At 42.8% G+C, this 25,600-nt stretch overlaps 1 pseudogene; it reads left to right on the top strand.

The window, feature by feature from the left end:
* The first annotated feature begins 11,031 nt into the window (after positions 1-11,031).
* The window catches only part of LOC131082978 (inositol 1,4,5-triphosphate receptor associated 2-like), a 16,135-nt pseudogene continuing 1,566 nt past the window's right edge, over positions 11,032-25,600 (top strand).

Below are 25,600 nucleotides of genomic sequence, written 5' to 3'. Positions count from 1 at the left end.
AGCACAGTAACAGGAAACTACTGTTTGGAAGCTGTTGGTGGCATGGAGCTGTATCAGTTTCCCAGCTCGCCCACTGCTCGCATCTGTCCTTTTGTCTCTTTGCCCTTTCCAGCAGCTTTACACAGCCAAATTCTGCCATCCCTTTCATTTTAAGTATTGATGAGGGGCTTATGTAGCTGCTTTCTGAAAACTAAAAGCTGTGAGGTACAAAGCTGCTCCTTTCAGTTAAAGAAGACCCAAAAAATGGTCTACAAAAAAAGGTGTTGGGAAACTTTTCTTGACAGGGTGCTGAGAATTATTGTCCTGTGTTCTTTGGGTGGAAAGTGAAATACCAGAGCTTTCTCTCCTGTTGTGCAATTCCATATTTCCAGCCTCCCAGCTCAGGGTCTGTGGGTTGGTGGCCACCTCTGATTCCTGAAGCCATCCCACGACAGCTGCTGTTCCCCATTGTCCTGTGCTGGGCTCAAGGGCTCTGGCAGCGTGGGGAGGAAGGTGTTGAGCAGAACAGCGTTGGGGAACTGTGCAACTGCCATGAGGAAGTGAGGAGGCCGCAGCCCATCCTGAAGGGGGTGGATGAAAGTTCAGAAAAAAGAAAATGGGGGGTGGGCTCCAGGTTGCTGCAGGCCTTTTTGGGCTGGGAGGCAGGTTACATCTCCCACATCACTGGCATGCTGTGTTCTGCAGCAGGGAGGCCTGGCTGGCTGTGCAGCACCTGCTGCTGGGGCTTTGCTGCTCTGCTCTTGTGTCTGTCCGGTACAAGTAAATCTTACCTCTCCACTTATGAAATAGGCACACAAGTCTGAGGAAGACATCAAGCCATGGTGTTTTGATTGTGTTTATGAACCTTCACTTAAGAAACAATCAAGATTATATAAAATCCTTGCAAGGACATGCAGAATCTTGCATTTCAATAAGTGGTCTTAAGACTAGCAACAGCATTTTGTAAAGTTAAGAAAATTAATCTTCCTGGGGCTTTTTGGGTAATCCCAAGTATCCCTCAATAGTGAGAAGCAGATGTCACCAGAGGGTCCTACTGCCCCACACCTTGGTGGTCTGGCCCCAGAGGGGGCAGCTCATACCTGCACAGCTCTCTGGAGAGATTTGGGAAAGCTGCAGGGCAGAAATGACATTTTCCTGCCAGCCCTCTGTTTGAGTAGAATCACAGAATAAGCTGAGTTGGAAGGAGCACATAAGGATCACTGAGTCCAACCCCTGGGCCTGGACAAGACACCCCAACAATCCTGCCCTGGGCTGAGAGCGTTGTCCAAATGCTCCTTGAACTCTCTCAGGCTTGTGCTGTGACCAGATTCCTGGGCAGACTGTTCAGTGCCCCAGCACTCTCTGGGTGAAGAACCTTTTCCCAAAATCCACCCTAACCCTGCCATGGTACAGCTCCAGCTGTTCCCTCCAATAGTTTAGCCCTGTGTTCATTTGAGCAGGCAGTCACAATTTCAGTGTTAGAAATCTCTGCTCTTGATCAGCAGGTGAATTCTCTGTGTAAGTGCCACATGGAGCACAAGCAGTATGGAATTTTCAAAGGATGCATTCAGGGTGGTCACCAGTGATCCTGATATGCCCTGTTTGAGCTAAGTGCAAATGGGATATTCTTCTGGAGTGTGCAGAAGTGAACAGAACCAATTGCATTAGCTCTTGATCTTCCTTATGTATTGGCATCAGGCTATCAATATTGGTATTCCATGTTCCACAGGTTTGGGTATTCCTCAATGAGCAGGAAACTATAACTTAGGTGCAGGCTGTGTAAAAATCAAGGCATTTGAAATGTGGCAAGGACAGTGTGGGGTGCAGCCTTGGGAAAGGCCCGGTGATTCCCCCTTAGGCTGTGATTGTGGCAATGGTTTCACACAGGCTGACGTGCAGCCTCTCCCAGGCAGTCTGCAACACTGGGACAGGAGCAGAGGAGCACAGATCCAAACGTGGGTCCTGAGCCGTCTCTCTGCTGCACACTGCCTCATTCCAAGTATTCCTAGAGAACAGCCTGGGCCACAGCTCTCCACAGCCTGAGGTAGCAATTCAGAGTTTCTGCTCGTGGCAAACATGCTGTACTGGAAAGAGCAAAGGGGTAGAAGCAGAAGGTGCAGTGCAGGGCACTTTTGTCTGTGTCCTTTGGAAGGAAAGAACCCAGAAGCTTTGCTTTGATAATTCTGTGCAGTCTGCAGTTCTAGGAGGGTTTTTTTCTAATTTGTTTTTGATGAAAACTTTGCAGTCTTGAATTTTCCATTGTGCTCAAAAGGAAGAAACTGCCGGTCTCTAGCTACTCTGAAACACAGTAACTGGGAGCTGATTTATGTAAACTTTTAGCAGCCTTTTTATTTTTTCTTTTTTAATTTCACTTAAGGGTGCCTTAACACCAAATGTATTTGTTAGGAATTACACCCACTGGTTATTTCTAAATTGCCTTAGCTCTAGATCCAAGATTAGTATGTTTAATTTTGGTGTACCAAATGTTATTTAAAAGTCTGCCTTGACAATTATGCTTTGATTCTAGTTTGAGCTTTTAAGATTTTGTTTATTTTCTTGTGATTTAATGTTTCCATTGGCCTTTAAAGGAAAAGCTTAAAAAAGAAAAAATCTTGGCCTTCTGGGAAAAACAAAAGCAAGGGCGAAACCTGTTGGCAGGTAGGAATGGAATCATGGATTTGACCTTCTCCATGAAGCAGCAGCAAAAATACTCTGGATCTTTTCTGATGGTCATCTGAGAAAATATCCTGGACTCAATATCATGGACCGTATTTAACAAAGCATTTAAACCCAGTGTTCCCCCTGACCTGTGTGGAAATGCTCTAAACTTGTCTTATATCACCTGGGGTGGGTTGCAGCCCTGTCTGCCCCTGGAAACTCTGGGATGGGTGTTCTGTGCCTTGCTCAGCCAACAGCACATTGCTGCAGCCGTGGGTGACCAGCCACTGGGGCTGGAGCGGGATGGGGCTCTGGCAGTGCGGGAGCTGCGTTGTGCCTGTTGGGATTGCTGCTGCCATGTGGCACACGGTCCTGCACAGCAACTGCCACACGAAAGGGACTGCGAAAAACCAAACAGGTTTATTCCTTGCTCTGGGTGCCACAGGAAAAGCACTCAACAGGTCAGTCCCTGGCCCTGTGGGAAGCGCAGCCTGGTTTCAGTGAGGGAGGACCTGGCTCTTGTCTTTGGCTGCTGTGATACCTCTTTGTTCCCAAGTCCTCTCTGTGTTGTCCCAGCTAAGCCCTAAAGCGCCTCTTTCTGACAGGTCCAGGAGATTTATTAATGTTTGCTTTGCTTTTTAGGCAGTCACAAAGCACCGCTAAGGTAAGAACAGGAGTGAATTTCAGGCAAACAGCTGCGTGTTTGCATTGGTGTGGCAGTCATTCCTGGGGTTGTGATCTTTCCTCTTGCTTTATTTTCTCCACTGAAACTGCTAGGTGGAACCTCAGGGGTGCATCACCATCAGCTGTTGTGTAGCTTCTGATGAGACTTCATCAGACGTGATGGGAAGAAATGGAGCTTTTCCTCTGGCTTCAGGGGTGTTTGCAGTGCCACCGAGGACTCTGTGGTTTCTCTGCTGCTTTCACAGCTGTTGCTGAAACAGCTGTTGGAATCTGCTGCACCTCTTTACTGCCTGACATATTTTTGTCTTTCTCTACTGTTAAGCTGTGGAGAGTCTTTTATAAAAACCAAACCAGATCATCGCTATTTCCTTGCTGTTTGTGAGGGAGAAGTGCTGAAGGAGAGCTAGTGCTCTTAACTTCTCCCTCTCACAGCTGTGCTTCAGTCAAGCTGTTCTGTGGAAAGAAATGCTCAGGAAAGCTTCCTATTTATTCTGTAGAAAAAGTTTTCTGCCTCAGATTACTGAGGTGATCTCCCCTTTGTTGGCAACTTCTCCTTAAGCTGGTTCAGTTGTGACACAAAGCTTTGCTTTCTGGGAAGTCTTCACAGGTGTGTGGCAGTGCTGGGATGTCTCTATCTTCCTGTTTAACTGGTAGAGAACCATTTGGTACATGCTTAAGAGCTGCTTGGGATAAGCTCTTGATGGGTTTAAGCAAATAATAAAATAGGGAATGGGAAGCTATCAATAAATAAATTGTTGGCAAGTCCTTTGCATTCAAGTTGGTAAATGATGACATGGCACTTGGGATCATTCATCTTCCTTCTTTAAAGAATTTCTAAAGAACTGGACAGGTAATTTTTGGAAATCGATGTTACCACAAAGGGAAGGGAAATAAATATATGAGTAGCTCAGGAAGTCAGTAACCCTCACCATCTAATTTCTTTTTTAAGCAGTTTTGTTTGCACTAGGTAATGAAGAGCAGCTCACCAGCTGGTAATCCAACATTGAAATCCAAGTTTCATCCTTACAGGAAATAAAAAAAACCCTAGGGACTTCTCTGTATTTGAACACTGCAAAGTACTCTGTATGAGGCAGAACTGGCAGGGGTTGGGGAGCCAGGGCTGCAGGGCTCACCTGTGTGGAACGGGGCTGTGATTCCAGCTGGTTCCAACAAGCTCCAAACTAGACAAACCCAGCCCATTGCACACCAAAACCACAGCTGGTCAGAGCAGAACACTGCCTCTGCTTGAACGTTTCTAAGAAAGGCTGGAAGCTGATTAGGGACAGGATGGTGGGGTCTTGCTGTTTCTTGCAGCTGTATGACAGAAAATGTGTGTTACCCTTTCAGGGTCCCAAGGAAAGCAGAGGGTCTGGAGGGAAGGGCAGCTGACTGGGAGGTGGCTGCTCCCTGGGCTGCTGGCCAGGTGATGTGTCAGGTAGTGTAGAAACATTCCAAAGTGGCCAGTCTGAGAAGCTGAAGGTGTCTTGGGAAATTCATAGAACAATAAGGCTTTTGTTCAATAGAGGAGGAAAGAAAATGAGAGAGAAAAAATTTAATCAGGGAGTTTTTGTCTTGTTTTCAACTGAAGAGCGATTAATCTGAAATGGAAAATTCTGTTATCAAGCTGACCAATAGCTTTCTTTAGGAGGCATTATATAGTTCTCCATTACATTATGCACATTTCTGGTTTGTCTGAGAATGTCTGTTTTTACTGTTGAATTGTATTGATTTTATTTCTTTTAAATTATGGAAACTTTTACCAAAAGACAAACAGGGATTAAAGCAGAGGAGACACTAAAATGTTCTGCATCTTTCAGACAACTTTTTTATCTCTTTCTTCAAAGAGTAGATTCCTTGTGAAATTTTTCTCGGTTTTTAACTTTATTAAGAGCCAGGCACTTCTGAGAAAAGCATTGCCACACTGATGATGGTGCACTTCAAGAAACTGTGTGTTTATACAGCTTAATTCATGCCATGACTGCTGTCCTTGGGCTCATGGAGGTTAGCTGGGACACGGGTGCTGTACCTCAAGGGGGAAACTAAGGGTGGGGCTGGAGATGCAGAACTGGCCAGTACAGCAGAAGAGGAGCATGGAAGGATCAGGAAGGTAATTCTGGACCCAATTTCCTGGGCAGTGACTGAAGGATGATTATTTTCTCTGCTGCCTGAGAGCTCTCCTGTGCCAGGAGCTCTTGTGTTGGGGGCATCCAGGACACACAGTAAAGAGTAATGCTCTGTAAGGCTCTTTTCCCCCTTTTTATTCTCCTCTTTGTTTTATCTCCTTCCTCCCAAAATGTGCAGTCTTGGAAGGCCATAGTGCAAAGTAGATTCTTGTGAGAAAGTGCCTGTCTTAATGTCATACATGCTGGGGACTGAGCTCTGCCTAGGGCTGGTGTGTCCTCAGCAGGAGAGAAGAGGGGAACCAAAGCTCTCCCCATACTCTCTTTGGATATGCCATTTATGAACATCACCCCTTTATTCTTTCATAGATACTTCAGGATTATCTCTCTCAAGTGATTGTAACCATTCCCTTGTTCACTTGGCTCTTGGTCTCTGTTTTTGCTTTATAACCATTCCTGGAAATCAGATGAACAGGCAGAAGAAGAGAGAACTGCAGAAGGAAGTCACTCAGCTGCACCCTGCCATTACAGCCCAAGCTGAGGTCTTGACATTTAAATTTGTGTATAATGATGAAACCAAACAGCATCCCTGTAATATGCTGGCAGAGGTACGAGAAGTATAAAGCACTCTTCAAAATGGCACCTATCACCAGAGGGAAAATTAAGTCTGGCAAGTTAAATATGGCAACACCATGAGACTATAGAAAACACTGCTTGAAAACAATTTCCAAAAGATAGTAAAGCTACCACTATTATTAATATTTTTTCCAGTTGCAGAAGGAATGTGAAGCCTGCTAGAGGGACAGAAGGTCGGTAGGGAAGGAGCTGGAAGGGAGTTCAGAGATCACTTTGAAACAACCCAGAATTAATTTCTGCATCTGGCTACAGGTAAGAGGAACTTGGGGGTGCTGGGCCCTGCTGTTTGTGAACAGAGAAAGGCTGGTGGGAGATGTGGTGGTTGGAGTCTGTCTTGGGCATAGTGGTCTTGAAATGAGTTTTCAATTCTTGAAGAAGTATGGAATGGAGTCACAAAACTTCTACCTTGGATTTCCAGACTTTGGCCTGCTCAGGGCTGAGGTAGTTCCTTGGGAGGCAGTCCCGAGGGACACTGGACATTCTCCAAGAAGAACCTCTGAAAGGCACAGGAACAGACCAGCCCAATGTGCCATAAGACAAGCCAGCGGCGAAGAAAACTGGCCTGGATGAACAGGGAGCTTTTGATTGAACTCAAGGGGAAAAAATATATTTACAGCTTAGAAGAAGGAACAAGTGATTCAGGAAGATTACAAGGGTGTCATTAGGTTATGCAGGGAGAAAATCAGAAAGGCCAAAGGCCCAGCTAGAACTTAATTTGGCATATGCCACAAGAGATAGCATTTTTTTTTTCCAAATGCATTAATAACAGAGAGCCAAGGAGACTCTCCATCCTTTGTTACATGTGAGGGCATTACATGTGACTCTCCAGCCTTTATTACATTGCCACCAAGGATGAGGAAAAGGCTGAGGTACTTGATGCTTTCTTTGCTTCCGTCTTTAACTGAAAGACCAGTTATTATCAAGGTGTCAAGCCCCCTGAGCTGGGAGATAGGGACAGGATAACATCTCTGTAATCCAGGAGGAAACAGTGACCTGCTCTTCCACTTAAAATTGCACAATCTGTGGGGCCAGGTGGGACCCACTCAAGGGAACTGAGGGAGCTGATGGACAAGCTCATGGAGCTGCTCTCCGTCATTTACTGGCAGCCCAGGTCAACTGGGGAAGTCCCAGAAGACTGAGGGCTAGCCAGTGTGACACTCATCTACAAGAAGGCTGAAAGGAGGATCTTTAGAGCCACAAGCCCATGAGCCTGCCCTCGATGCCAAGGAAGGCTTTGGAACAGATCATACTGAGCGTGACCAGCCAGGGGGCCAGGCCCAGCCAGCACACATCCATCAGAGGCAGGTCCTGCTTAACAAACCTGCAAACAAAATCTCTACTTCCCCAGGTTAAAAAAAAAAAAAAAAAGGAAAAAATGTTTTAAATTTAGCATCCTATCAATATCAACCATGATTAAAACAAGTCACAAGACAGGTTTTATTTTATTCTTGGAGGTTGTTCACTGATGCAGCACATGCAAATGGAAGCATTGAGCATGAATCCTCTGTGCACAAGTTGCACCTCTTCTTGTTCACACAGACCATGTTGTTATTCATGTATTGGTAATAGTGATGGGCACCAGAGAATCTGTTTGTTTCATCCTGGGTTTGAGAGGTTGTACTATTGGTGTATTTTTAATACAGTTGTTTAAAATACATATCTATGTGTGTATTTATTTTGGGTTAATTTTAAGGAAAATTTCTTAAGTCCCCCTGCAGTTCCTAAATATTGCACTCACATGAAAAAGAAAGCATTAATTGCAAACTAAATGTTTGCTACAGACCAAAAAATTCTCACTTACCTTCATAATTATCTCGGTGACAAACCTTCAGTCCTCTTTCCTTGGGATGATGTGTCACAAGATCTCCTTCCTACATGGCCAGGGGTCCCTTTTTAAATCTTCAGAGTGGAGATGCCCTCCCCTTCTGTGGCGGGGTGGAGGAGTCTGAAGGGATCTCTTGTCAGCCCTGTAGATGGAGAAGCAGAAGGTCTGATGACTCCTGAGGGAAACCTGCAGCCTTGCAGGAAGTCCTGATTGAAATGATTGAAGGATGGATGCACTTGGAGATGCACCCCATTAAACAGGTGAACACCTCCTGAATACATCAGCACCAGCCCTGAGCGTTTGCACCGCTCACCTTCCTGCTGGATGATCAATAATCACAGCCAGAGTGGGTATTAATATGGATGCTGAGAGTTTACCCAGGATAATCTACAATAGATCAGATTAGCATCCATTGTGGGAGCTGGAAAAGCTGGTAAATTACTCACCAGCATCAAGAGAGAAGTGACTTACCCAGTGTCACTAGCCTGAAGTTATTCCTTGCATACATGCAGAGGATGTAGTCTGGGGTTTGATTCTTTGATGATCTTTTGCATATAGTTTTCTTGCACACAAGTAAAAGTATAAAGCTTGACAACAGCAACAACAAAAAAGACCCAAATTACCCTATAAATCCTGAAGTCCTAATAGTCAGAAACGCTTTTCTGTCCCATGGATTGGCTGGAGTAAAAGTCCAGCTCATGGGCTTGAATAGGTTAAACAGTGGAGCAGTGAACAGAAAAAAGGCAGGGATCAGGGAAGTAATTTCCATGAGCTACTTCTGGATGATTGTTGGGCTCATTGCAGTCATGGAGAGTTGCTTTGGTCCTCGGGCAAAGAGTTAATCACACTGGATGCCTGGCCTTGCTTGCTCTGTAGCCAGGGTTTTCATCTCTCCTCCTGTACTTTTTCCTTTGTAAACTTGATGGAAGCAGAAGGAGAAGCAAAGAAAACAAGGAGGTAGAAATTTGCTGATTGGAAGATTGGCCAATGGAAAGTTTACTGCAGCAGCCTCAGGAACAGGGCCAGCCCATGGTGTGACAAAAATCCAGGTTAGGCCATGCGTGTGACAAACACTGGCTCATGGATGTGGAGTTGAAGGAGGAGTGTGCAGACAGGCAGTGCTGCTGCTCACTGTGAACTCCTCCCTGTGTGTCTGTGAACACTGCTTCAAAGCACATTATTAAGTGAAGGTGCAAATGCTGTCCATCTTTTGGGGGGTATCACTCTGTTCTCTGCCCATGCCACCAGAATTGCTCACTGAATATACAGCACTGCCATCAGCTGCAGCTCGTGCTGGTGTAGAGGCAAGAAACCAGGGGGAAGTTCAGGTTTTGGTCTCAAGCAGCTCCTGTGGTGGCTGGGAGCTGCTGTTACCCTTTTTAAAAGGCCATGCCCTGATGCATCCTAGCAGAAGGGATTCTGCTTGCATCTACTTCACTTGTGAGGTTTCTTTTCCCTGTGCTCTGACAGATCAGAGACATTTCTTGACAATGCTTAACCCCTGGCCTTAGAAGGGGACTGTGCATTTCATCCAGGAGACATTTAGCATGCAGAGGCTTGGAAAAGGTAAAGCTACTCCCCTATTGTCTTCTGGAGTGACTTCAGACCTTCCTGTTATCCACAGACCACGGGGCTGGAATCAAAACTTTCAGCTGAGCCTGTGAAAATTAACCCCTTCCCATTGGGGATGGCAGTGTGTAGTATGATCTCTTCAGGAGGGCTCTCCTCATGGTAGGAAATGGGTCTGGCACTGAAAAGAAACCCTGCTTTTCCTGCCACTGGAATGAGACAAGATAACATAAAAGCAACAGGGGGGCAAACCAGCTCAGCCCCTCCCATTGCAGCTGGGGAGAAGAGGAGGAGAACAGGAGGCACGGAGAAAGATGTTACCACGCTGGAGGAAAACAGCTTCAGTTCTTCTTGTGACCATTTGGCAAAATCTAAGTGACACTGACTTGGTGTTGCTGGAGTCTCGGTCTCTCTTCCAAACCTGGCTGTATTCTGAGTCCCACGGGAATCCTTGTAGAGATCCTTGGGCTTGTTTGGAGCTGCCTGGAGGGCAGCAGGGAGCTGAACTGAGCCGATCAAAACCTGAACTGCCTTGTTATGGGGACAGGTGGCCACCAGCTCAAGAACAAAAGCAGTATCTTGACAGCATCATCTTAAATTAAATGGTTTTATTGTTGTACCTTCCGATGCCTCAGTGCCACCATGGTGTCTAAAAGTCAGGAGTTTAGTCATAAACTGTAGCTAGAGACAATTGACCTTGACCTTTCACATCAGATGAAATGAACCCAACCTCAAATTGCATTTTCATAATGGTTTGGGGCTTTGGGATGTTTTTCTTATTTTCCAGTGGTTTTATTTTTCCCTTAAATTGTCTGTGCCTTTATAACTTATAGTTCTAAATCCATTTATTTTTTTCTACGACCAGTGACTCCAAGTTGCTTTGGTTTTCAAACAAAAGTGTATTTCTCCTTGGAAATCTGTAAGGAGTCTGCTTGCAGAACAAAGAACTCCAGGTTTGTCAATTCTACTTCAGGGATCAAAATTTAAGAGAATTGGCTTCTCCCTTCAAAGCTTTTTCTTACCATGATTCTATGAAAAGGTGGCCATCTCACCCTTCCCAGAAATCCAAGCACTTTGCATTCACAAAAGAGCTGTGCAGGTACTGAGAGCGTTTGCACTCACAGAAGAGCTGTGGCTCTGTGTGGGCACACGTGAGCTCGTACTCTGGAAAGACGAAGCAGCCTATAATTGGGTTATGGATCATAACACACAAAAAGCTGTGGCACTTTGGGATGATGAGCTGTGCACCCAACACTCATTGGCAGTGCTGCCATTTCTCAGCTGATTCACCTGGAGGAGGAAGTGCCTCTGGCATGTAATCAATACCCTGAGAGAGAAAAGTAGAGGGAAGCTTGCTATAGCAGCAGGACCCCTTATTAGAAAGAACATAACCTATTCTTATTTTTTGAGATGATCTAAAGGGCACAGGCTGCATATCCTGGTGCTGTAAGTGATACAAAGCTGATTTCTGGCATTGAAGTTCAGTGCTGAGGTGAGGGGGAAATGTTCTCATGTGCTGGAGTTTTAACCAATTTTACCTCACTGACTTGCATCACGACCATGCACCTTCCCAAATATTTCCCTGGAAATATAGGAGAGTGTTGTATCCTGGTAAGGGCAGCAGTGACCCATGGATTGCTCCTGAGGAGAAGGTGCAGCTGGGGTGTAGGTGGTCACTGAGGCCATCAGCAAACACTGGTGCTGTCAAGGTATATATCTCCCAGAACTTATGACCTTTGCTTTGTGTTTATTCTCATTTCCTTTGGGATTTTTTTCCTGTTAGTTTGGTAACTCTCTGGGAAATCCATCCCACTTGTGTCTGGCAGCTGAGCAGCACCTAGCACAGTGTACTTCTGGCTCCTAAATGCCACTGCAGCATCATAAAAGGCTGTGAAATGTCATGGCAGAGCCTGCAAAGTAGGAAATTACAAAGCATGTTGCATTTCCTTTGCAGTAAGTTGCAGAGTAAGGCAAGCTTTCTACCAGAAACAAAGTCAAATATAGATTGCCCTGGAAGTATGTTGATTTGTTATCACTGAGAAACTCAGAGAATAGATTAGACAATCCTTTTTTAGGAGTCATTGCCCAACTGATCCTGCCCAGACACATGGTTATGAACCATATGACCTCTTCTTTTTGGGCTGGTTTTTTGTGTTTCTGTAATCTTTCAAAACTGATTCTGGTTTTTAACCCCATATATCCCACTCAGACTAAGGGGAAATTTGTGTACAAGGTCCATATTTGCCCTGTAAAACCTGTTGACCAAAACAATCCAATTTGCAATCCATCAACACACTTTATGCCACACAAACATGTCTTTCAGTGTTATTTATTTCCATAACAGACCTTAATTTACAAAACCATGAAATAGTTTGGGACCTTTAAAAGTCATCTAGTCCACCTTCCTACAATAAGTAGGGATGTCTTCAACTTCTCTGGGAAGGTGAATTTTCATGGTGCAGCTCTGAAGGGAAGAGATGCTCCCTGGTGTAAGCCAGGTGCATCATTAGAGGCCATCAGTTGCTGGCCCAAATTTATTTAACTATTCTGTTGCACATTCAGCACCATGGTGTCTGTGGGTGCATTTCAAGCACTGCAGATTTGCTGGAGAAGCTTTTTGTTTTTTCTCTACACTGTATGAGAAGAACTGAGCTAAAAACTCTTGAAGTAGAGAACAAGGTATACAAAACACAGTCCGTCAGAGATGATGTAAATGTCTCACACAAGAGAGGTAACAGGGACTTTGCTGAGGACTAAAGTGTGAGCAATGCTGCAGCCAGGTCCAGGTTCTACTGTTCTCACAAGTGTGTTTGTGAAAGAGAAGCAGCTTCAAGGGATAATTATAAGTAGAATTTAAATATATTATGTGGGGTGAGGGGTGTTTGAAAGCATCCAGAAAGAGTAGAAATCCACAAATTTTTGAAAGGTGTAAGCATCTCAGAAAGAGGTGTTGCTTCTGAAGTTCAGGGATCCACTGATGGGATGGCACAATATTTTTTTTTTTTTTGAGCAATGGACAAGTCTGAGGCAAACACCAGGTGAAAAGACCAGCTGAAAAACAGTCCTCTCCATTCTGCAGGCTGGACAGGAGATATGGCCATCAGAGAATGGGCATTTCCAGGGTAATTTAGCAGGAGCCATAGAGCTCTTCAGACAGGCAGGCTCTACTGCATGTCTTGATAATTTAATACAAAAAAAAGGAATTAGTTAAGGGTCTTAATGATTTTCTTTTTTCACAGAACTAAGGGCAGAGATGACAGTTAACAGAGAGACTATTTAATACACTATCAGCTCAAGAGACTTCAACACTTTCTTCTTTTCAAAAATGGTGAGAGTGATGAAATTTATACAGATTCCCGGTTCTAACTCTCAGAAATTAGTAGAGATCTGCTCCTGCTTGAAATTTTGTAGGTGGGAAAAGCAGGAAAGAACTGCTAATAGAAGTGAGAAACACCCCAGGAACCAGAGTTTTGACACAGCAATAACCTGTATCACAACATTCCTTGCTGTTTTGAACAATAATTAGAAGAGCAGGGAGACTTCAAGTTGCACTGAAATTACAGGCAATTAATTTAACAGCAGCAGGAGAGATGTGAGGGGGAAAAAGGTAAAAAGGCCAGGAAGCAGGAGCCTGAAGCTTGATTAGAGCCTGGTTGCAGCTGGTGGTCGCTCTCAGCTGAGGGCTGAGTGGCAGCACCTGTACCTTGTAAAGCTGATTTTCCTGCTTATTTAAATGCTGAAGTTCAGGCATCTCCTATTCCTCAGAGGAAGAGCTGAAGTAGCTGTGCTGTCTCCTTCAGAGAAGGAAAAGAAGTTGTTTTTCCACGTGCTAGTGTAAGGTATAAGGTCTTGGGCTGTGCTTTTTGTTGTTTGTTTTGGTTATTTTTTTTACTGGTATATTACGGGGAAAAAAAATCAAATACCCTTAATAGAGTGTTACTTATATCTGCTTGAGGGCTCTTGTGTGCTTAAAAAAAGTCCTAAACTAATTGCAGGGTATTTAAATTTTAATTTCAAGGTAGTTAATCTAGCTCTTTAGAGAAAATATATCTGTAATAATGCACTATGCTTCTGCTTCCTGGCATTTATTTGAGGAGTAAATCTTTTAAGCAAGACATAGTTAAAAAGTAGTCTCTTCTCTAAAATTGTTCTGAGCTTCTTTTTATTCTTATTTTTGAAGTATTCCTGAGGTTAAGGACATGCTCATTAGAGTAAATGCTACTACTTGTGGAAGTACTAGAAAAATAAACTTGGAGATCCTGTCTCTGCTTATATAAACTAAGTTGCTGCCATGCAGGCAGCCTGTAATAAACTAGCTTAAATTAAACATTTAATATTTATGTTTTTTTCAATCTATATTAATAAATACTTATATATAAATTTTATTCTCTGCTTCAAAGATTATGTAAGTGTTAAGTGCTAGTGAAACCTGCTGCTGTTTTGAGAGAAAGGAATTAATTTTTCTACGTTAAAAGATGACTTAAAATCTGATTCTTGAGAGCTTCACCTAGCTTCATTTGGTATGTTATTATTATTTAATAATATAGCTCCCAGCTGATCAGTTCAGGTGGTTGCAATGTAGACATGGGAACCTCACTGGGAATGAGGATTTATCCCTGCAAAATGAACCTCCCATTCCTTAGTCACATGCAAACATGCTTATCTTGTAGGAAATACCTTTTAAATGTTGCCTGGGAGACTAGATAATAAAAATACACACAGGATGAGGTGCCTCTGTAGGGCACATTTCTTCTGTAATTTCCAGTGTGGCACCATGACAGCTGTGGCTGCTTAGTAAAAGGAACACTGGGTTTTGGAGGTTTTTTGGTCTCATAGGCTCACAGAAACACTGAAAGTCTTGTTGGTCTCACATTTTCTGCCTCACCCCTGCCATCCCCAGTACAATTAAAATGTTTCTTTTAATTTAAAAAGTCCTCTGCTAATTTGCAGGGTGTTCTTCAATTTTTATTTACATTCCCCCTTATCTCCCTGCCACGGTTATGGTATTTAAGAATAAGCAGGGACATTTCAGGAAGTATTTCTGTCTTTCTTCCCCAACATTTCCAAATCAGCTTCTATTCCCTGGACACTAAAATGTTGTGACTGAAGGTTTCTGTTGGAGCTGATAAGTGGAATGAGGGTTTCCAAACCCCTGGATGTCAAAGCTCCAAGCTGGCTGCTGAATGGAAAAGTTGGCATAAATATGTGTGTGTTGATCACCCTGACTCTTGTATCTTGTGCCTGTTCTTTCCAGATATTTGTCAAGAGAAGGGAAGTGATGAAGTCTTCTAAACGTGGAGCTAAGAAACAGCGCCACAACCCAGTGGAAAGCATCTGCAGGAAAATCAAATCCATCCAAATGATGGACCACGTCTCTAACCCGGCCTTGCAGACACCAAAATTTCAGTCCCAGAACTTTGACAGCCCACAGAGCAATATTAAAAAAAATCTGGAAGAAATACTGAAAGGGAGAAGCTGCAGTAGTGGTGGGAGCACTTGCTCGCCCCTGGCCCGCCCTGGTGGCGTTTTCTCTGCGCCCTCGCCGGGCCTCGGGGCCTGCTCCAGGCACCAGACTGCAAACAGAACCTACTCCATGCTGGAGGCCAGCGGGGGATCCAGCAGCTCCTGGGTGCCTTCCCCTCCCATGGACAGCTCTTCTCCATTTCCCTTTGGAGCCAGGGAGGCCAATGCCCAGGGCAGGCCGTGCACCTCAGCAAACGCTGAGCCCCAGGATGTGCGGCCCAAGCAGATGTATCTGACATCAAGTCCCAATTTATGTTTCTTCACATCGGAAAAAAAGCCAGGAAGTGCTGTGGTCCAGCTTCCCGTGCCAAGGGCATTTCCTTCCAGCGAAAGAGGTAAAAATACTGAAGAAAAACACCCCCTAATTTGGGGTTCTAGACATCTGAACATTCAGTCTATGTAGATGACATTTATTTACAACTTCAAGCGGTAAAATGCATTTTAGTGGCACTCAAATCTTATAAGACTGCAAAAAGAGCTGAGGCAAATCTTAAATTTTCTCTGAAAAAGGTGTGAGTGTAAAAAGTGAGTAATTAATAAGGCAAACACATTTTCAAATTTGCTATTTCATTTTTGATTTAAGAGATATTTTTAACAGTTTAAGAGATTTAGACTACTATTTGACTAGTACTATAACTTTTTTTTTTATAGCCAAATTTTATTTGGCTTTTAATTTAGTCTATGCTTTGTCTCTCAGACTGATTTTTGAAGATACAGGAGTTTTGGTTTTGCTCTTAGTTTGAAGTGGGTTTTTTGTGGTTTTGAGGGGTTTTTTGTTTGTTTTAGGGATTGTTTTCTTAATAACCCAATGATTTCTCTACAGTGCATCTGGAGGGGGAGGGAAGAAAGACTTGGTTTCTTAAAATGTCCTGTTTCATATGTTTATGCCATAGAAAGAATAACCAAATTTTTCTGAAAGTACATGTATAAAAGTAGATGCATGGCATACTTCCCAGCTCAGAGGCCCCGGCTATGACCAGTTCCTGTTGTTTAGTGCTAAAAGCTCTGCTTTTATTGGCAGGGAAGCTGGTTAGCTGGTTTTGTTGTTTCAGTCATCTGGAATGAAAGTTACTATGAGCAAATAAAGATGGGCAATAAGAGATTTATTCTTCACAGGAAAGAAGCAGCCTGTGTGGTACAAAGGTGACAGTATGTGCAACGTGAGCTTGATCTGTGACGAGAACCTGCTGACCACCATCTTCTACGCATGTGACAGCCACCACACAGGTTTGCCAGGGTCTTTTCATTGCTCTTTTGCTCTGCACTCAATGGATTTCCCAGGTTCAGACCTTGTTTTGGTCCCTGAGAGATGCCAGTCTATGAGATGTGTAGGTGCCTGTGTTGTGGCAGATGTAGAATAAATGTGTAAATGTCTGTGCCTCTTTTGCATGGTGCCTGATCATGGAATCGTGGAATGGTTTGGGTTGGAAGGGACCTTAAAGATCATCTAATTCCATCCCCCTGCCATGGGTAGGGACATGTTCCTTTATCCCAGGTTGCCAAGAGCCCCATCCAGCCTGGCCCTGAGAGCAAGGATCAGTATCATGTGTCAACTTTGTTCCTCTTAAACTGAAGTCCACAAAACTAGTAAACTGGATTTTTATACAGAAGAAAACCAAAACCCACCACTACAGGGGAAAAAAAATCTCAACCAACAGAAGAGCTCTACACTGCTTTTTTTTTTCTAGATCTCTAACTCGGTTCAGGAATCAGTTGCTTGTCTGCAGCTCTTGAGGGTGGTTGGATCCAATGCAGTTCAGTAGCATGGCCTCTCACAGTTTTTTTATGGTGCCTTGCCAGGCTTTGGCATTTGACCTCTGTTTCTGCCTTAGGGAAAGTGGCAGTGTCCGAGATAATCGATTATTTGAGACATACGACCAGCTGTGACTCAGAGGACAGTAGTCTTGAGGAGCTCTGCAACAAGCTTGACCCAGAGCACAAAGATATCTCCATGGACCTGGAAACCTACCATGCCGTCATGGGAGAGTGGATTGAAGACCGTAACAGAAAATGGTAACAGCACTTTGATAAATAAGTATTCTGTGGAAACTAAGATGTTATAAGCTTCCCCTGTGGCTCTGGAAAGAAAGTGGTATTTGGACACCATGTCCACAACATTGGGTTTGGCTGAAGTTTTGTAAGTGTTACAAAGTTGGTAAGCAACCTGGTGTCCTGCTGATTTTGTGACCCTTGATGCTCCTTTCCTTCAGGGAAGAAGGTGCTGCTGAGAAATCATCATCAAGCACGGAAGACCCGGAATCTCAAGTACTTAAAAACATCTCTAAAGGTGCAGAATGTTTCACTCTGTTTCTGTTGAGGAAAGTTCCACTTTCTTGCTCTATAACCAAAGCCCTCACCTCTTTCAGCTGACAAGTCACTTGCTCAGATGAATGTTACCTCAGGAAGCCTGGAGGCCTTTGGAGGTGATGTGTCTAAAGGAGACATGTGAGTCCATTTAAGCAATTCTTTCTCAGAATATAGTACTCCTGGCTTTAAACTACTTGACAGAAATTCCAAGAGCCCTTATTTTGAAACTTGGAGCCCTTGGGGATTTTAATGCTCACCTCAGTCTGCTGGAACTCTTGATGCTGTCATTTTCTTCTGGTCAGACTTGAAAGACAACCAGTATTTTATCCTACCTATATCTTGGTGCTTCTGTGTCCATTTGCCTTTTTAATCTGTGGTCAGATATTTGTCATGTCCTTCCCTATTTAAACAGGTTCCTTGCCTCCACCAAATTCTTAGTTGTCTGATGATAAGAAGACATTATGACCTAAAAGTCTGATCTTGCATTCTGTTTGGGGTTGTTTTTCTTATGACAGGGAGCTTGTTGAGATGGGTTTTTTTTTTTTTTTTTTTTTTTTTACTAGTAGCAATGAAGTCTATGATTTGGACTGTTAATGGCAAAGCACTTAACAAGGAGCAGAAGTTTCATTTGTAGCTTATGCCTAGGCAGAAATCCAACATCTGCTCTCTAAAGCTTCACTATAATTTTTCAGGATCTCAATAGAATGATTCTCATTTAAGTTTTGGTTGAAAGCATAAGGTGGGGGATGGCTTGGGGGAAAAGCAAGGACCCAGAAATTGCAGAGTGAATACAGAAGCATCACTAGTAATGAGGTGATTAGCAAAATCTTAAAGCACTCTCATGCAGACATCCAGCTGTGGCACTTTTTGACAGCAAACTTCAGTTGTAGGGAGCAGAAAAATGCTTAAAACCAAAAGTTCTTGATACCCATAGAACTGGAGAACAGACTTAGAGCTGCCCTGTTATCTCTGTGCAGAGCAAATGACTGGACACTGCAGCATCACAAGTCCTCTGTGGGCTCTCATCTCACCTCTAATCAGTGCAATAGGATGCTTTAAAGGTCTGAAGTAGATGAAATTACCTTTTTCACTCTTGCCTGGCTTTTTCACTGGGACAGGGAGACCTCTGACTTGATAACCTGCCTTGCGGACCTGCAGTACAACAATCAGAAGCTTCAGGAGGAGAACAACAAGCTGAAGCTCACCCTGGAAGGTCTGGATGAGACCAACAGCAAGCTCCTGGCAGATAATGAGCATCTATGTCAACAATTAAAAAGGTAGGGGACTCTGATGGCCCCGGGCCTGCCATGGGCAGAGCTGTGACCTTGAATACTGAATTGAAGTGGTTTCTCCAACTATAAGCCGTGATGTGTTGCAAAGATGAATTTGTGCTCAGGTAACCTGCTATATTTAACTGTAATGAGCTAAATTTTTAACATATTTAACATGGCTTTGTTTGCATCCACCTGTCTTGGATGGGGTTTCATCCCTTGCTGTAAGACTGGAAGAGGGTGATAAAAAGGAAGTAAAACCATGAGATTTGCTTCCTGGACAGAAATTATGGGCTTAAGCTTGATTGTTGCTCTTCTGTTAAGTGTCATGCCAAAAAAGAAGTCCCTGGTGGCTTCTAAAAATACTGTTTCCAGCCTATCTAAACAACCAACATTACCTGGCTGAAGTTTCTGTGGATTTGCTTCCCCCTGTGCAGCCTCCAGCACTCTGTGTTGAAAATCAAATCCCTGGAAGAAGAGCTAGAGGAAGCAAGAAACAACCTGAACATGTCAGAAGAGGAAAGAAAGCAGATTCTCTGCCACAACAGACAGCTAGTAGGTGCTCTTCCTTGTTTCCCTTGTACAGCACCTCACACCTTGCTGTAACAGTGGTGTGGCTGCTCAGGCTGTTAAAAATCAAAAGTAAGACCTTCTCTGTGCCTTGGTGAAGGCTCATGAGCTGCACCAGCCTCAGCTCTCCCCTGTTTGTGTGTTCTCCAAAACAAAAGGATTCAACACCACACAATGTGTTTGTGATCTGCTGCTTACATGCTGAAACCAATTCTTCTGTTTTTCTCTTTTTCTGTGTTTGTTTTTTCCCATAAACTTGATCAGGAAAAAGAAAATCGGTCTCTCAACATCAAAGTTACTTCTCTCCAGGAAGAGGTAAAACAAATAATTTGATATGTTCTTGCCATTAAGAAATAAAATGTTTGTCATACTTTGAAGCCTTGCATGATAATTAGGTTATCAAAATATCTAACACTTTAAAAGGCTGATTTGTCATAAAACTTTATATCTTGAGGTTGCATTGTGCTTTTTATTTTCCACTTGCTGGGTGAGTAAGGATATGGGGTTAGGGAAGCATAGGGACAGACAAACTACTTCTCCCCCACCACCACCTTTTTTCCAAGATTTATAGACAAATTCAATGTATTTATAGGCAAATTCTATGTATTTCTGGTTCCCACAGCTATAAACAGACAAACTCTACATTGAAACAATCTCCATCCAACACTTTATCATTTCATATTCACTTCTGTTTTCCTCCCTTAAATCCAAAGGAGTAATCTTGTATAGAGCTGTAATGCCAAAAATAAGTAACAGAAATAATTTAAAAAATGCAGTGGATGGGATCTTCCATCACAGATGGATCCATTGACACTGGCCAAGGACCTACAGGAGGCTTTTAGGGAATGCAGCTCCATAAGCAGAGGATCCCTAAGCTCGTTTTTTATTCAGAGAAGAGCTGTTCATTCCTTCTGTTTTGTTGTTGTTGTTTTTTTTTTTTTAACTGCATCAGAGCAACTATTTTATAAGCTGGTTTTTGTCAGGTGATAGTTTTTTAATGCTTGCTTACAGACTGTATTTCAGACTTTTCAGGGGGAAATGGAGAAACAGGTTAAATAAAAGACAGTAAAGGAAATCAGCACCTTCAGATCAGTCTTTCTTTGTCCAAATATCTATTAAACTACAATTTTCTGAAAACAATTCTCATGCTGCAGGGCTGACTTTTCTTTAGCTCTCTGGGTCTGGCAGTGGGTATAAATCACACTTTGAGGGGTTTTCTCTTTTACTGGTGCTCTGGGTGGCAGGAAAAGGAGCAGAGGCAGTTTTGGTGGGGCAAAGACATGGAATGTATGTGCACAAATGCTGGTACTGCTTGAGAGTAGGCAGCAGCTTAGGGGTGGAGATGTCATTTTTGCCTGGTTTCTTCAAGAATAAGCTGTCAATCCACTCAGCTGTGCCTAAACACTCTGTGTCTTGTTTAGATTATTAGGAATTGCATGGACATCAATGGGCTGCAAAAGAAGATTTCAGAGCTGTCTAAAAATGCAGCAGAGCTTCAAGTAAGCATTTCAAAGCTTCAAGTAAGCACTTCAAAACAAGAGGAATAAAAAGTCAACCTGGATTTTACTTGGGTCTAGCAAAGGGGGGGTTTCTGCTGCTGGAAGGCAAACGGTCCTGAACCTCTGTGTTGAAGGACTGCAGTGAGATAGTAGCTTGGAGAGTGTGACAGCTTTCATCAAGGAAGTTCCTGTCTGGAGGCTAAAAACTAGGCTGATGGAAACAATCCACAGTTTCATTATTTCCTCCAAGTTAAACTTTTTTTGGATACCTTTCCCTCACTATTCAAGAAAATACATTAAGGTCATGCTTTGAGAGGTGTTGCTGAAAATATTGGCCTGGACAGATGAGAGGAAACAAAAGTGACTGGAAGTTAAGAATGCTTTCACTCTTTGCTGGGTACAAGATCTGTACTTTGAAACAAACACCACACAAGGTATTCAAAGAAGAATTTGTTTTTTCTAAGTAAGGAACATTGATATTCTTTTTCCCTTCCTTGTAGGAAATAGCAACAGATTCTTATTATGGTCTGTAATGATGGCTGGGTTTACTTTTGATTTTCTCATTCTGCAGATGCAAACCCGTATCTATGAGACCACTGTGGCAAATAAAGAGGCAAGCCTAATCCAGGTTAGTTGCTTTTACTTCAGTACTGACTGAAAACCACACAATCACAGAATAATTTGGGTTGCAACAGACCTTAATGATACCTTGTTCCAGCCCCATGCCCTGGGCAGGGACAGCTTCCCCTGGCCCAGGTTTCTGGTCTGTACTGATGGGAGGATTTGTAAAAAGGCAAGGCAGTAGTATTCACTATGGCTCTTTGATTTCTACTCTTCTCCCACTGCAGAACCTGATCCTATAAATGGCTTCAAAGTAGGCGAGCTCTATTTAGGACCTGCCTATGAGTCAGCATAATTAAAGGTTTCAGGATTTTGCTTGCCTTTTTTTCTTTCTTTTTTTTTTTTTTTTTTAGTCACAACCTATTAAAACAGACTTGCAAACTTCAGACAATATGTCCAGAAACTTCTAAAGGCTACTTTGTTCAGCAGGGAGCTACAGAAGGCCTTTCCCTTCATGTCTTTTATTGAAATTGTTTGTGTCAAATTAGAAATTGTGACTTGGAGCCCAGTGGAAAAGGAAATTTTTCATTTTATTGCTGAGGTGCAATTATCTAGGCTCTACTGAGGAGTGAACATTTCAGATGTTTTTAAACATGCATTTTATACTAGAAAACAAAGCTAGAAGACCATACAAATGTGCTGGCATTCTCTGGATTCATGAATTATGCAAAGAGCTTTCTATGCCAGTGGAGTTTCTACTTATCAGGAATTTATAGCATGCTCTGCTAAAATATTTGACTATTGGGCTCCCTGCAAAGTGACTGCAGGTGAATTAAAATAGTAAAAAAGAGAACTGGAGTGTGATCCAGCTGATAACTTTGTACTGAGTGCTTTAATAGTTTTGGTTTGGTTGGCTGTTTTTCTAGACACAGCTTAAGGACACAAATTTATTGAAATCTTTTTTTTTTTTTTTAAGTAGCTTTTACTTTCTCCTACTTCAGTGATTCAAAGCTTTTGTGAGCTCTGTAGTATAATTTTATTTCAACAAGATTCTCTTAATCTATTGACTAAATGGAAATTTTACAAGTAGACTGCTAGATTACATGTGGATAAATGTGAGTGGTTGGAATAATTTTGAAGAAACTGGCATGGAAACTTGTTGTCATTAGGATAATCTGGTTCTATAACCTCACTTTTCCTGCCTAGCTTTCTGTGCACTTCATCTCTTTCAAAATCCTCAATGATTTTGAAAGAGAGAGTAGGAAGAACTCATAAAAGTGAGAGAGGACAACAGCTCCTACTCTAATTTCCTATTTTCTCTTATAAATTCTCTGCTGTCTGTGCAGTGTCTTATTGGAGTGGCATAACCTGACTGGAGTTAATTGCTAGTTGCTAAGAAAGGTGATGCTTCTACTAATTCTTCAGTCCTACCATGAGAGCTGGCTCTTTTTCAGCCTTTCTGTTGGGTTGTGTTTAATCTACGGGGTGCCATACTCTAATAATGAAAAACAAGTGAACTTGAAACATTGCAACTTGCTTGAAGGGTCAGTTGGGGTTAAAACTCATGCTGGCATGTAATATAGGTCATATTTTAAGTTAAAACTAGAGTATTTCTGTCTAGTTTAATCTGTTGGACCTGAAACCAGCTGAATAATATGTGAAAGTACAACACTTGGAGAAGAGGGTTTGTCTCCTTAATTTCAGAGTTTAGGTAGGCAAGGTCATCTGAGTGCTTTCTATTATTTAAAATTCAAGGTAACTTGTTGTATTCTTTTAAATTCACAGCTATTTTTGTGTCATGGTCAGGTTGCTGCTCAAGCTAAACTGTACATTTTACTGCTGTGATGTAGGATGGAATATAATTTTTTTGTTGTTCTTTTCTCAACAATCTCTGCAGAAGGAGCAGGACATCAAGGAACTCAAGTTAACCATTGTGGAGTATTCCTCAATCATAGAGGTATGGGCTGGGTTGGGTTTGGCCTGTGCTGATTCTGCATGGCAAAGTCAGCCTCTCACCGAAGCCCGTGGATATTTCAGACACTGAGAGCTGGAAAAAATAAACTGCTGGAGAACATCCAACACATGCAGCAAGAGCTGATCTCGTGAGTAGTGTGGCCAAATCCCAGGAAAGGCAGTTCATCAGAAATCCAAAATAGACTGATATGTATTTTTTTCCCCTGCTTCTTTTAGGCAAGGGTTGAGTTTACCATTGTTGTATAAATTTAACAGCAATATTCCTGAAGGGATGAGCACACTGCACTGTGAACTGGAGCTTGCAGAGTCTTCTGAGGTATGGATTAAACCCTAATTTAATCTCTTCCTAGTTGTCTTGCATCAGCAGAGGCAGAACAAAGCTCATTGCCTGTATATGATTAGATAACTCTGGAATTTGAAGCCATTAATCCTAGCATGTAAACACAGAGTGAGAAGGCTGCCATATTGTTCCAAGCACCTTGGAGAAAGTCCAAAGAATAGCAAACAAAACACTTGTAGATATAAAATATTTGCTCATAGTATCCTAGAATGGCCTGGGTTGGAAGGAACCTTAAAGATCATCCAGTTCCACCCCCCCTCTGCTCCACCCAGTAAATCTGGAGGAGCTTGGGTCATGCATTTAGCTGGCAGAAGAATAGATAGATGGGAGAAGATACCAGTTTTCCAATATGTGAAGGCTTTTATGCTGCAGAAAGTAAATGACAGTCTGCTTCTCGTGCTGCCTACACCAGACATGAACAATGATTCTTTTTCACTTGTGAAAGAGGAGACTTCTTTTTCTTTGAAGTTGACTGTAGTGAGAAAGGAAATTCAGCATTAGAGTGAGCATCTCAATAAAATCGTTGGGTCCTAATCTAATGTACTGTTAAGAAACTCTGATAAACATCTCTGATGGCAAACCAAATATATTTAAATGAATAAAATAAGCTATTTATGTAAATAGAAGACCATTATTAGACTAAAATACCTTAATCAGAATTATTTACTTATGGCTACTTACACAGTGCACTAGCTATTAAACTAATAATTTCCAAGCTAATAATTGTAAAATAGAGTTTGTTATTACTTACCCATGTTGATGATCATGGACAAATCTTTTGTTCAGCTTTGAGGAGTAACTTTGAGGGCGTGTCCCCACTTGAGGGAGGGATCTCCCCACACACCCTGCTAGAAGGGGTGTGTCAGAAGCCCTGACTTTAAAAAGTGGGGCTGAGTTTTTATGGTAGAAAGTGATTGACTGTCAGATCTTTCCAGGCCAGCTGTGCCAGCTCAGTTGGGTCCCTTGTCAGGACCCAACTGCCACTTCCTCACTGGTGCCAGGAGGCAGGAAATGTTGTTCTTCACATCCTCAGAATTTTTAATTTTGGGATCAATGAATCAGGCTGGTCTTTGCATTCTCCATCACCAGCAGCAGCATGATCCCCCCCCTTATAAATCCACCACTGATGATTTTTGCAAGTAGGGTATGGCTGAAGCTGTTTTACACCACTTTAGGCAGAGCATCCTGCTACAATTATGGCTTTGGTTCTGATCTTAAGGTGAGCTATTCTGTTCCCATTTCCTTGGACAATCCATGGAGTCCCATCCTTCCCTGTGTGCTGCTTTCCTTTCAGATATGAGCTGTGCAGCACAGCTGACAGCAGAGATGCTGCTGAGTGATTTCTGCTTACTTCTGTGCAAGGAGCATTTGCAAAGAGTTAGCACATGTAGCAACAACAACAAAAATGTACAAATACACAAAAACTTCAGGCCCAGAAAGGAGATGTAGTCTTGGCTAGGCAGCTCTGAGGAGTTAGGTATCATCCTATACTGCAGCTCCCCAGAGCCCAGTGAGTCATTGTGTTTGCCCTTCAAAGGTGCAGAGACACGATTCCGTGGAGTCGCCTGTAAGGAAGGGCTCTGCTTACTCATCACTTGGTAACGACTCCTCTGGATCAAGATAACTAATTACTGATTTCCTCTTGCCTGCCCTGGCAGGGATATTTACACTGGATCACTCAGCAGCTTAGCTGGCTTGCTTTCTTTTCATTTTTTTTAAGTCCTCGTTTATGTGATGGTTTTGGAAAAGTTTTTCCGAGCCTCAAGTTTTGGTAGCTCTGACCTTCTGGTAAATGCAGAGCAGGGGTACTTCAGGAAAGTCTAAATGTCACTGCTGCTGGTTTGCAATAAGGGGATGTCAAAACAAACTTGCTGGCTTTTCCATCTCTCCAAAGATTATCAGGACTGAACAGGCATCCCTGGATGAAACACTGGATCGTGAAGTGCAGCATTTGCTTCAGGGGTCTGAATATACAGGAGAAAAATTCAAGACCATCATGAAAAACCTGGTCAGTAGCAAAGCTTATGTGGATATTGCTGTCTTTGATCAGATATTTAATTAGGAATTCTCCAGGCATTGATAAT

The sequence above is a fragment of the Melospiza georgiana genome, chromosome 4, assembly GCF_028018845.1.
Source record: "Melospiza georgiana isolate bMelGeo1 chromosome 4, bMelGeo1.pri, whole genome shotgun sequence".
In the NCBI taxonomy this organism is placed as follows: Eukaryota; Metazoa; Chordata; class Aves; order Passeriformes; family Passerellidae; genus Melospiza; species Melospiza georgiana.
This window is presented reverse-complemented; position numbering and strand designations above follow the sequence as displayed.